At 38.7% G+C, this 13,495-nt stretch overlaps 1 protein-coding gene across 2 annotated transcripts in view; it reads right to left on the bottom strand.

The window, feature by feature from the left end:
- SULF1 (sulfatase 1) overlaps window positions 1-13,495 on the bottom strand; it is a 183,113-nt gene that overhangs the window by 135,970 nt on the left and 33,648 nt on the right. The gene's annotated exons all lie outside the window — the stretch shown is intronic.

The raw sequence follows: 13,495 nt of genomic DNA, 5'->3' as shown, positions 1-13,495 counted from the left end.
TATATATATATCTCCAAAACTTTGGCTTCTTCCACAGTCTTTCATTTTTTATGTGACTTTTTGATTGCTGTTGTCAGTAATGGTATTTCGGTGGTGCTGTATGTAAACAAGTTTCAGATCTTTCAAAAGGAGAAGTGTATGTTCCCATAAGTTCTAGGCCCCTTTTATCCTCACAAATTGAGTACCCAGAAATTAAAAAACTCAAAACCACTGAGTTTAAAACACTCATTTGTGGATGCCATGGGACAGAGAGAGAGAAACAGCAAGCATTTCTCACAGTGGCTTGTAAGAAAATTTAGAAAGTCAGAAAGATGTAATAACTTGTTAAGTATAAACTTGCAGGTAGTGTTTTTCTACTTTGTTTTCCTGTTCTCTTCAAAGACAGTGAGCAAAGAAAATGTTTTTGTTAGTTAACCAATCAAATAGAATCTATTGTATTGCTCTATAAAAACTGCACGGTTCTCTTGAATAAAACCTTCTTTACCTTTTCTACAATCCTGCCTCTCGCCTGTTCCTGTGTTGTTCTCGGCGCAAGAGTAACACTCATTCATAATTATTACTAATTAATGTTAAATTCAGGTAAGTGGAAGGTTACCTTTTTAGAACAAGCATGTATACACAGAAAAAGTTGAAGTAAATCAAGGGTCAGAAAAAACAGCTTGAAGGGACGAACTTAAGGAACTCTATATGTTTAGCTCATTACAACCAAGAGGGGGCTGGCCAGCTTTGAATCAGGAGGCCACCAGGAAAAAAGATCCTCAGTTCCTCAGCAGAACTGGGAGCAGTACTAGAGGCTGGCGCTCAAGGTGGAATGGTAAGGTGGTACATTCGTGTTTTCTGAGCTGAAGTAATGCTCCACTGAAACTCACTACACAAAAGTATCATCTCCACATGTCATGAAGAATGCAAGTGGGCATTTTTAGGAGACTTGTATTAGTCAATTTTACTTTATTCTCTGATTTTTACTGCATTCACAGAATCATTAAGGTTGGAAAAGACATCTAAGACCATAGAGCTCATATCAGAGGAAGCTGGGAAAAATGTGATACTTGGGATTGTTTGTCCACTTTAAATTGTAGTAACTTGGAGAGGATGTGAGAAGTTATGATATGATGATATGATATGATATGATGATATTATATGCCATGTTGTGTTGTGTCGTCGTGTTTTGTTATCTTATGTTATTTTTAAGCCAGAGGTCACTGGCATCTGAAGAAGAATTTTCCTAGAAGACTTTTATGTCAATATGAGCAGTGAGGGTTGAGGACAAAACAGAGCACCCAGAAGCATCATAGCAGGCACAAAAATGTGCCACAAAAGTGGCATGAGACCTACACAGAGAGTTTACTTCTTTGAACTTTCAAGCAAGATAATAGATACATTTGTTTTCTTAAATAGAGGTCAATATCTTTTGCCACCAATGAATAATATTAATTTCTAACCTCTGATTCTACAGTAAGCTCAAACCAAAAGCATACAAATATTTTTCTGTATGTGAATACCTAGATTCATATACAGCAATGAATACTTGCAGTATTCATTGACTCTCCCTTGTGCCACACGCACACACATACACACCATCAGCAGATAAATGAAAGAGACAAAAATATTCAGCCCCAAGCCTCATTTCATTGTTTAAGCTTTTCCTTGCTCCTCCAGGGATATTCATGTCAATGTCTTAATAAGGCAAGCCATTTCCACGCCTGAGAACACGTGCTCAAACTTGGGAAACTGTGCATGAAGTGGGGTAGGATTTGTGTGTTTTCTCAGAGGGAAGAAGTGTGGTAGTTCCTTACTGTTCCTTATCCGCAGTTAACTTTGGCAAGCAATCAGATACTAGCCAAACAGACAAATGTATAATGAATTAATGAAGTGGCTTTGGAAGTACCTGTTGTACTAATTCATAGCTGATATTGTTGCTAACATGCAAAAGTTTCCTCAGAGTTTGCTACTGTAGAGCACAAGGTGATTTACAGTTAGGATACTGATTAATCCATCTTGTTGCAAGTGTTTACTGTCTTCCCAAGTAGTCCTTTAACTTGATCATTACAGAACTTAAAATAAGATGATTTATGAAAGCAATGTTTCCAAATGGAATAATTTGGGAAAAGTTATACAATAAGCACAAGTTTAAAAAAAATAAAGGTATCTATTATAAATGATATATTAACTATAACATGGGTATTTGTATTAGTGTCACTATCTAGTAAATATAAAAGATGGCATGCAAATTTATTTTGCCCTTTTCCAAGCACTTCTTTGTACATTTAGTAAGAGAGATGAGAACCTGTCAATCTTCAGGGCCAAAAGCTAGCCATAGGATGAGGTCCCGTCAATCTGTGCTAAGCAAATGGAAAACTTTCCTTGCTGGAGTTGCAACCCCCTTTCAGTGGGAATTTCCATATGGTGTCAGGCCAAAGCAGAGCATGTACTATGTGCAGTTGCTTCTGCACAATGAAAAGTTTTTTGTAATTCTTAAGTCCAGGGCCATTTTTGCCCTGCTTTTAAATCACATGATGGCACCCAGGCTTCCTTCTTTGCCACCAGTTTTCTTCTATATCTACCCTGGTTTTCTTAAGCTTACCAGACCTTGTGTCTTTGATGGACCCATCCTGTTGTATATCCCACCCATCCCTGGGCTGTTGCTTTGAATCTAACTGCTGTAGAAATTTAATTTGAGCCATATCTTTTCTGGGACAGAAATTCCATACTTCTTTAAAGGCATCCAGTGAAAAAGAAGTCTCTGAACTTAGACATTGATTTCAATGAGGATTTTGCCTGTGTGTGCACAGCAGAACTGAGCTATTAACTGCTGATAAAGGACTAGCTCTTTGAAATATGGTTTTTCCTTTGATGGCTTTTTAAGGAGGAAGTTAAAAGAATTTAAAAGAACATTTAGATTCAATGATCAAGTATTAAAGGCACTTACAAGTTCTCAAATGAAGGTGTCATTTAATAAGGCATGGGTCACATACAAATTTAAGAATATAGTTGGGGAGAATTCTGGAGAATTTTGAAGTTTCTCAGATTATCATAATTCTGGTTGAAGTGATTTGTCTGAGATTTTATGTGGTTTTAACAGTTTTGGCACCATCTATCTGGTTTTATATACATATTACATATTACATATTACATATTACATATTACATATTACATATTAAAAAAAAAAAGAGTATTGAAAAACTGACAAGACTTGAGGTTCCCCAGAAAAAGTCTATAGCATTTATTAAGAGACTGGATTCCCTGCCTCTTAAACAAAATTCATTAATTTTATAGTTAAATTCAGTAATTTTATAATATAAATAAACAAAAATTCTGTTTGTAGAGTAGCTACTAAGGGTTGGAGAAGAGAAATCTGCTATAACAGCTATTTATTTCTTAGTCAGCAATGGGATGTTCACAGCTAAGTGAAATGTAGTTCACAGCTATTGCATTTTAAAAACTGCTTTTCTATTTATAAGCTATCCCAGTGTCCTTTGTTTCTTATCAATCTCATTCATTTACCTTGTCTGTTTTGCATGCTTTTTCCTGCCTCATTCAATATATGCAGATTTCTGTATTAGTTGGGCTGTTTCTTCCTCCTTCTGGATTGTGATGGACAACATGTTAAATTAATGCACAATCTTTTTTCAAGTCTAGTAAATATCAAGTAATGTCAGGGGAGATCTGCACCTCCCTTGCAGCTCTGGAAAGGTACACAATCGACCAATCGACCCAGCTGACATGTCACAGCTGTATGTGGATGGAACATATTCAGTCCAGTGGAATTTTTTGCAGTTCTGCAATATATATATATATATATATATATATATTCCTCAGCCAGTTGTAGATAGATTTTCAAAAGGATGTAGAGAATTAAAACATTTTTATTCCTTGTTGCCAAGTTTAGTCTCTTATTGGGAATATTGTTGTGTATAAATAATTAAACACAGAAGCCAAAGCAAAACTGTTTCTTTAGACCATTACATTTCATTAGGTCATTACATTTCTCTGGTCTATTGCTCATGTCCCTGTTTCAAGCTGCAGAGCATGGCACTTTTTAAGCTGGCGTAGTAGATTTCAGGTAAATGATGTAACTAGAAGGCTTTTCTCAGAGATCCATGAAAACAATTCCAGGAGATCATTTGTTCTAATGTCAATCAAGAAAATTTTCATTTCTTGGCCATGTGTTGCCTTGGAAAATATACCTTCTATAAATACAACCAGTACCAATATTAGTAGGAACAGATTGAAATAACTCTTGCCACCTTAACAGAAGAATCAAACATTTACTTTTAAATATCTGAAGATCTAAATTCAAATCCCTGTCTCTCAAACCCTTGTGTATGTGGTCTTTAATCTGCTTCCACTGAGTGCTTTTTTTTCTCTTTTCTAACTGCTGCACACAACAAGCTTCAAGTTCTTTATAGAAGGTCAGTATGCCATATCATAAGACAAGAAAATGGTATACTATAGCCATCTGTGTTTGTTCTATGATAAACAGGAGGGTTTTAACCAAGATTTTTGTAATTCAAAGGAAATTCTCAGCTGAAAACACAATTAATCTCCTGATGCTTGTGACATACAAAGCAACAGAGGATGACCAGTCTCTATTCTCTTCTGGACAGATAGGTGCCATCTGTGATGCTCTGCTGGCTACTGCTGTAGGGAAATCAAGAGCAATGGTCACCTAAAAAGTGACTGTGTGCACTATGTGTGGTGTCATCATCCCTGTGCACTTTGGGGACTGGCTGACTGAGCTCTTACAACTTGGGTGTCTCAGATGTTGTCAAACATGGAAAGAAGTAGGCTTTTGCAAGGAGGGCCTTACAATCCTGCTCATTTGACATGAATCGCTCTAAACATTGGGAAAAAGAGAAGGAGATGAAGGGAGAGGGAAAAAAATTAATCCTATAACTCCCATATCAGTTTTACCATTTGTTTAACAAAAAGATGTTAAAGCACAAGACGCTTGATTTTACAATTTTTATACCACACGTTTTTTGGGAAAAACACTGCAAGACCTACAGGTTTTTGGGAATAATGTAGCCTTATCTGGAGAAAAGTTGGTCTGTTTATGCTGTGTTTTGTAATCAACCACTAATTCCCTAAATTAGTTTCCAGTTAACTCTCTCTTTGTGTAAGTATGTAATGGGCTGCTGAGTCAAATATTTTACTGACTTCAATTTGTGCTAAGTGTGCTAGTCAAATGCTGTGGTGATGTGCATTAAATGGGTTGCAAAAGAGTGATTGAGTTATGCAGTCTCCCCAATGGACCACTAATAAAAAACTTTATACATTATGAACCATCATAACTCTGTATATGCCACATGAAATACGGTATTAAAATGTTTTAGAGAGCTTTAAAATTTTTATTGGTGCTTTTTTGGTATTGCTTCACCTATAAAGCTGGACCTTCTTAATTAGTGAGGACCTATGCACAGGGGAAAAAAAAAAAGTGTCTGGGAAATACTGGACCGTTTAAATTTTAAGTAATCCAGCTACAGTTTGTTTTGCTACCATACAGTTAATGAAGTATTATTAGACCAAGTGGCCATCCATCCTAGGCAGAGCATTCATACAGGTTAGTCAGTACATTCATTTGGGGTTTCTGATTTAATCTCAAAGTGAATTAAGTTCTTGGATCAGAGGAATTATTTGACTCTTCCCAGGATCTTGCTGCTCAGTAAAAGATCACTGCATATAGGAGCATCATTAGCTATTCTATATATCATAACAGGAGCCACTCAAAGTGCTGCTAGCTGCCAATGGATGGGTCAGCAATGTTCTTGTCAGAAAACATTTCTCACAGAAAGAGGCAGTTGGACAATCCAAATAATTGAAAACTTACAGAGGAGCATGTGAATCCCATGTCCCAGAAAAATCAGGCATATTTTTTGCAAATGCTGACTTCCCTGCTTCTGGAAGTTTGGCTGATGGACATGTGCTTGAACAGAGCACTACTCACTTCCAAATGAGGCCTGGAGCCATAGATGTCTGTGAACATCTGAAGTTTAACCCTTTCTTGCTGCTGAATTTTTGTGCCTTGGCAAATACCCACTAGAATGCATAGATTTCTTAACTTGTACCAAGACTTAATTAAGTAATTATGCTTACCTTAATGTACAAAATTTATGACCCTGAAACCCATAAGACTGTTTCTGCTTTATGGGTTTTTGACTGGAGTGAGGAATGGGCAAACAGCAGTGCCAACCTTGCTGACAGGGAGCAGCTGGCTGGGGTGAGGCTGTTGAATAACTAGGGAATTTTAGCTGGACATGGCAATGCCCTCACACCACAGGAGAACTGATGTAGAAGCTTCTCTTGTCTCTGACCTCAAAGCTTCGTCTCAGCTGTGGGTTTTTTCATATATTGGTGATGCAACCTAATGTTACAATCCTGTAAATGGTGTTCAAACCACAATGCATTTAAATAAATGTATCTTGTGCCTTTCTTTCTGAATCAGCAAGATTCCATGGTCTCAGTAACAGCTGCTCAGACTCCTCTTTCCTTCTGCCTCCAAGTTGTTTTCTTTGGCTAAACCAGAAAGACAAAATCAGAGAAATGGGAAAAGGTACAGAGCACTCCTAATGCTTTCCTAAAGCTTTAAATTGCATTTAATATCTGTTGCAGAGAGCAAGGTACGAGTTCTCAAGGCTGTGTCTGCACCAACCCCTCAGCCGCTTTTAGGGCTGAGATGTTACAGAAACACTCAAGTGCCTCTCAGGTTTCCCAATACAATGCCATCTGAAAGGTATACAGACAAATGTTGAGGATGTTCTCTTTCTTTGGACACTACTGCAGTGCAAACTACCTCCAGGAAAAGTTACTACTAGGACACTGGGAGCAGGACTCTAAATAGGCCCGGCAGAGGCTACACCTGCACTACAGCTGGCGGCTGCTGCAGAACACCAAATAAGTTTAAAATTGCTGCTAAGAGGGGGGATGGTGCTTCCTGCAGCAATGAGACACCAGGACCTGGTCTACTTGATTGCTGCAAGAAGTACTTCACCATTATCAGTACAGAAGACCAGCTCCAGCTCTCATATAGGTACATGCCTCGGATTGCAGCATGGTCAGTAACTGAATGTCAGGACCTGAGAGGTGTTCAGCACGTGTCTATTGGTCTCTGAATGTCTCTGTAGGGAAAGCAGAACCAGCAAGAGTCAGATTTTCCATCTACTAGATCTGTGGAGAAGGATCTTTAGGATAACTTACATGAAGCTGTCAAATTTAACTCATAGGATATCACTGTATTTTACCTCTGCATGTAAGGCTTGTCAATAGCTAAAAACCAGGGCCTGGCAAGAACTACCACACAATTACTTTGTCTATGACTGATGGTGTAAGAACAGAAGTAAAGCATTTTTAGTAGCAACTGAAACACCAGCATGTATTTTTAAGATTTGTTGACTAGGCAATGAGGATGTCAATACCTCAGTGTGGCTTTGCACTTATCCAATATGCATGAGTGGAACATACATGTGATTTGAAACATCTGCATCACACTTGTGGAGGGTCAGCTGGACACTGACATTTTTCTGTATACAGTTCATAAGTTTTCCCTTGAAGCCTCTTCCAGAGACCATCTTTAAGTCAGAGGTGAAAAGGAGAATATGGTCTCTTCAAAAAGAGTTTAGGAATAGCTTCCTTAGTCCATAGCATAGCAAGAAGCAACACATCATACAGTTCTTTAAAACAGAAATATCCCTGACTCAAATAAACACCCATATCCTGTTTATAGGATAAGCCAAAATTTCCTTTTTCTTTGTCTCAGATCCAAATTACTCATCTTTTTTTTTGGGGAAAAAGAAATGTTATAATTCAAGTATATGTTCCCAACACAGTGGCAGATTTCCTAGAGGCTCTTTTTCAGTCCACTGAAGCTAGGCAGAGCATCATGAGATGGACCTTCCCTGCCTGCACCACACATTCCTGCTGTAGTTTCAAGTGCTAGGCTGGCATCACTTCCCAAATGTTCTCTTCTGCTCTGTTCCTTTGTAGTTTGGCCCTCTGCCTTTTTCCATCTTCACTTCCCACCTTCCTCTCACACTTGCCTTGTGGCAGGGTCCATTATCTGAGAGATTTAGCTCACCAAAACACGGAGAGAAATGCCCATGTTTTTGCTGTCTTTCTTGACAGCCTGGGAAACTGAGCTGTCTCAGCCAAAATGCTGCCAAATTGAAGTGGTGGGAGAATGTGGCAGAGAGGAGGCAAGGAAGGAGATTTGAGAAAGGGAAGCAGGGCCTTCCCCCTTGGTAATGTTAAGAAATGTTGTGCCTAACTCCACTTCCTTCAGGTCTGTCACCATCAGAATCAACAATGAGGATGGAATTATATCCTCATTGGATTTTACACACCTCCTCCTCCAATTCTTTAACCATGACAAGGTCTCAGTTTCAACAAAAAGCAAAAAATTGAAGATACTGTCCGAGTGCTCAGGAAGCAGAAACATCTTTTTTTTTTTTTTCAGTGTTCCCTCTAGAGTTATTTGTATTTCACAGTGGTTCTAATGGTATCTAGATAAAACACCAAAGATTTTTAAGTGCACACCTGAGAGCAATTTGAGTCACCATTTGCTTCTAAGTTTCCTCAACATACCAAGCCTTTCTAGCTGCTTTTCTTTCAGCTGCCAGTACCACAGGCAAACTTATGGTTCTGCATGACAAGGCATGTGAAGGCATGACAAGGCATGTGATGAACTTACCCGCACCTCCCATTTTTAACTCTGAAAATTCTGAATGATCCCATCATTGTTGAATATAATTTGGAAAGTCAGTTTATAGTTAACTTAAGTCATTAATCACATCTGTGTTAAAGCAGAACATCTAAGTCCCTGTTACTTAAAATCCTAGTTATATATTTATCTGCACAAATACAGAGAGCAAAAATGCAGACACCAGCTCACACCTATTACATCATATTGCCATCTGTTAATACATTCCAAGGCTAAACCAGAGTAGTCCATGATCTTGAAAATTATAAAATAAGAATGATTGTCCTTTTTGTTATTTTCTTAGAGAACTATGAGGCACTTTGGGGAAAAAACCCAAAACTAGTGAGCTAAATGAAATAATTTTATTCCAGCTGAAATGCACCATATATGGCCATAGATACTTGCAGATATTTGGGGAAAGCCCCAAAGGGAGGAAAATTTAGAAGTCTTTTGTAGTGGGATTGGTTAGAGAAGTGTAAAATTACTTCCACTTAACAATTCCCTGTAAAAATATGATGGGTTAAAGTTTGGTAGTTGGCTGCAAAGTGACTTCAGCCCTTTTCAGGTATCCTGGCAGTCCATAAATAGGATTCATAAATGTTTAGTCACCCCAGTATCTTCGGGCAACCTCTGATTCTGTCTAAAGGACCCATTTCATGCAAGATTGCCTTTCCTACATTAGACAAACTTACTGCCTTTCTGCAGCTCAGAGTTCTGGTTTTCAAGGCCTTTGGATATTTGGAGATCCTGTTGACATCTTCAGCTCTTCAGCACTGCCTGTCACCACATCTTTCTCCCATTGTGGAGCTGTCAGAATGGTTCTGACCCTCTGTCAAGTTACGCAGAGGGACCACAGGCTAAGTGGGTAGCACTGACAGATATGCATTGATGTTGATCTCGCAGCCAGAGTTAAGAACTATTTTTAACTCTTCATTTTAATATCCACAAACCAGCAAGAAGTGATCTGGAAAGTGAATAACCTTCTCCAGCAACATGAAGGGGTTATACTCCCTAAGATTTTTCTGAAATGTGAATACACGCATTTGGATGACTTAGCTCATAATACCCCATATGTGAGCTCAAAGTTGAGAGCATCAGTAAAACCATTGTCCATTAAAAGTGTCTAAGTGCTTTCTTGCTTTCTTTTGACATCTTTTCTGCAATAAAGTACCTTACCTTGAAGTAATCTCCCTTTCACTTGTGGAGACCACCACTTTGACTGGGAGGGGGGAGTCACTGAGGGGGAGTGAAAGCAATACCAAAGCCTATGGCCAGCTTAATCATATTTGTATATTTGCATATTTAAACAGAGAAAGGAATGGAAAGCATTCCCCCACCCCCCCTTTTCAGTGGCTGTCATTTTGAGCATGGGTAGAGGTAGGATGAGGTTAAAAGTTCAGGAAAGAGAGAGAACACAGAACAACATCCTATGCATTCTCTGAAACTATGACAAGGGGCTTAAAACTCTTCCCACATATTGCCACATACAGTACTCACCGCAAGAAGTCCCCTAAACTGTCTGGCTGTGGTTACAGTTCAGTTCTGAGCCAGGAATGGGGTAGGACAGTACTGAGCTCAGGCAGGCTACTGTGCTTTCAGCACGCTTTGCTGGATGGATGAGACCTGGCATTCCCAATTAGGGCACTTGCACAAAGCGCCGGCCCGGCCGTGGCATTGCCATGCAGCCCAGCTCCGCAGTGCAGGCTCCGCTGGCAGCTCTAAGGTAAGGACTGTGCACCCTGCCCCGAGCTTGGGTGCAAAAAACACGAGAGGATTTATACTTGTTTTGATTGATTTATACTCATTTTGATTTATACTTATTTCCTGTCCACACTCTCCTCCTCATGGGGAAGCGCACATGGCGATTTCTGTACAGCACCATATGGAAAGGATGTGGAAGGACGACTGGTTTCTCCCAGGCGTGTGAGGAGCTGCCATCAGAAAGCAACAATTCAAAATGGAAGGAGTGAGTACCAGTGTCTCAGCCACAGCTAGCACAGTGTTCCAGCAAGGCAGGGAGATGCCTGCCTGCAGAGCCAGCAGGTATTTGAGCTGGCTTGTAGTGGAAAAGGGATATGCTTTTACTTCACTTGTGATGGTGTCATCCTTTATTCTGACACAGCCAAAGTAGATTTAATAATGCTCATCAGAAATAAAAAATGATTTCACACAGCAAATTTTGCTTGTGACTAAATGACACTGAAACGGAGTATTAGACAATTAGTTATTCCCAGATTTGTTAACCCTTGTTCTGAGGTTAGAAATAAAAGTATTAACATACATTGGCAGCAATGGAGGCCAGAGCATACATTCTGTATATTCCTGAATTTCTCCATTCCCACTTCCAGCAGCACAAACAATAACTCCAGAACCCTTGCCTTTTATTTCTTCTTAGTCTGTTTGTGAGGAAATAATTTTTGATTTCAGTTACTGTCAGGGATTTGTATAGTATCATATTTGACTGGATTAATCTAATCCTTATCTAAAAACTTTGCATGTTAGTACATAACTGCTGCCACTCAAAGCCTTCTTGCAACTATCAAGAAAACTCCTCTGGGCTCATGAATATCACCAGCTTTGTGGATCACTCTAAGAAGTCTCATATTCTAGAGAATTCTATTAAAAATAATTTGATCACTTTAATCTACAGCTCCCCACCTGCAAACTCCCAGATTTTACTGAGCTCTTTATCTTTTACATGGCTCCCTGACATCTTTACCAGGTAGACAATCTTCCAGAATTTTCAAAAAAATCAATATTATTGAGGTTTTTTTCATTGATAGGAGGAGATCTGCTGTACTGAAATAACAACAGTAAACTTCTAACAGGTGCTGTCATAATTGTTCCTGCAAGCAAAGATCTTATTCGTATGATAATCTGTCATTGTCTGGCAATTCATCCTAACTGATTTTTAATGCTATATTGATCTCAACTTCCATAACTGGCCTCTTCAAATAGTTCACTTTCTTCTTCACAGAGAAAGGGAAATGCAGGTTTTGTTTCAGCCTCTTTTGCTATCTGGTACATGCTGCCATGGAATTTAATTGTCTGTAACTTAAACCCCACAAAAAAAAAACCCAATCCATAATCTACATTTCTGGAGTCTGAATAAAATATAGACAACTTGTGTTTGATCTTGAAATCCTTATGTAAGCCTAGATTTCTTACATGAGAAAATAAATAATAAGTGAAGAAATTGAAAGGCTTTAATTTTCATATCTTTAAAAAGCAATGGTTTGATTACTTCATACAAAGGATGTCACTCCCCATAATACCTCAGCTGGAAAAAAAAAAAAAGATAAAGCATTGTCATTAAAAAAAAGAAAGAAGAAAAAAGGAAAAAAAAAAGAGAAAAAAGAACTGCTTGCAGGCTTTTGTGACTATCTTTCTGAACAGTTGTATTCTAACCTATATAAATCAGCAGCCACAGATGCAGCAGCTAAGTTAACAAAGACGTATGCTGCTCTGTGACCCTCATCATCCCTGTGCATCTGAAAACAAAACTCAGAACTATAAGGTTACTGAGAATGTGGAAAATGGCAGGCAGTCAGCTCTTTCACCAGACTTAGCAAAATTGTAAGAATAAACAAAAAGAAAAGTAAAAACATGTAACCAGTACTTTGCACATGGATGGGGGAGACAGGAGAGTTTTAGGTCATCTAGCAGCTAATGTAAACTACAGGGTGGATTCCTTCCAGAACTAAGCTTGTGATTACATTAATCAGACACACTAGAGCTAATGCTATACATTACACTTCCAGGATTTCAATAGCGGGTTAGAGCTACAAAAGAGGGAAACAGTCCCCAATATTGGGCACACCATTAATAGAAATAAAGAACAGGAAAATAATTGCTGGAACAGCCAGTCAGCTGAACACCAGGGAAATAGTGAGTGAGCAATTATCAGTTCGTAATCGATGTGACCATTACCCTCTTCTCTTTTACAGCACATCTTTTGCACCTGGCACTTCAGGCAAACAGCAGCTGAAAGAGAACTCTGTAACATGTCCATAATAGGCTGCTCCCCTGCCTTCAGGAGCAAGTGGCCATTTCAATGGCTGCAGATGTTTGTGCAAGAATGGACACTGCTCGGTGCCATTCTCTGCTAATGCCGGAGTCCTTGTAGTCAACAGCTTGAGCTCTTTAATTCATGATACAGTCTTTTTGCTAAAAGGTCTCAAGGAAACACTGATAGCTTCTGCTTCAGATGTTCTCTGCTGAGTGTGCAAGGGATGTGTTGGTTTAAAAGGTCACATTGATGTCCTACATTTACTTACAGTAAAGGCTTTCATTGTATTTTTCTGATTCTGCCTGCCTGAATGGATATGCATGTTAGCTGTGTAGCTTGCTGAATTCTGAATGCAGAAAAAAACCCCAAGTATGTTATAACTGGTTCTCATTAAACTGCTAAATGGAATACTAAAAGGTAGCTTAAAATCAGGTGCATTTAATAAAGTTATATTTGAATTGGCACACACATGGGTCCCATGTGCTTTTCAGTTTGCTAGTGTTGCAAGTTTATCATGTGTATTACCTACGCTTAAATGTTACTTCACTCCAATAAAAACAGGCATCATTTACAATTTCTCTCAAACATTGCTAACTCCATGACCCAATTCATTAGCTAACCTTCTGAGGCAGCCTAACACACCCATTGAATTTACTGAGTCTTGGAAAGTGATTTATGCCATTAGATTAGATATGGGTTTGGAAGATTAAATAAAACCACACAGGGGCATGAAGTGGAGATTTTCAGTAGAAGATACATTTTTAGTTTGAACAGAAATGTACAGAGCATTC

Source organism: Onychostruthus taczanowskii, unplaced genomic scaffold (assembly GCF_017590055.1).
Source record: "Onychostruthus taczanowskii isolate IOZ18803 unplaced genomic scaffold, ASM1759005v1 scaffold4, whole genome shotgun sequence".
NCBI classification, from domain to species: Eukaryota; Metazoa; Chordata; class Aves; order Passeriformes; family Passeridae; genus Onychostruthus; species Onychostruthus taczanowskii.
Note: the sequence above shows the minus strand (reverse complement) of the source record. Positions and strands in the feature narration are given on the sequence as shown.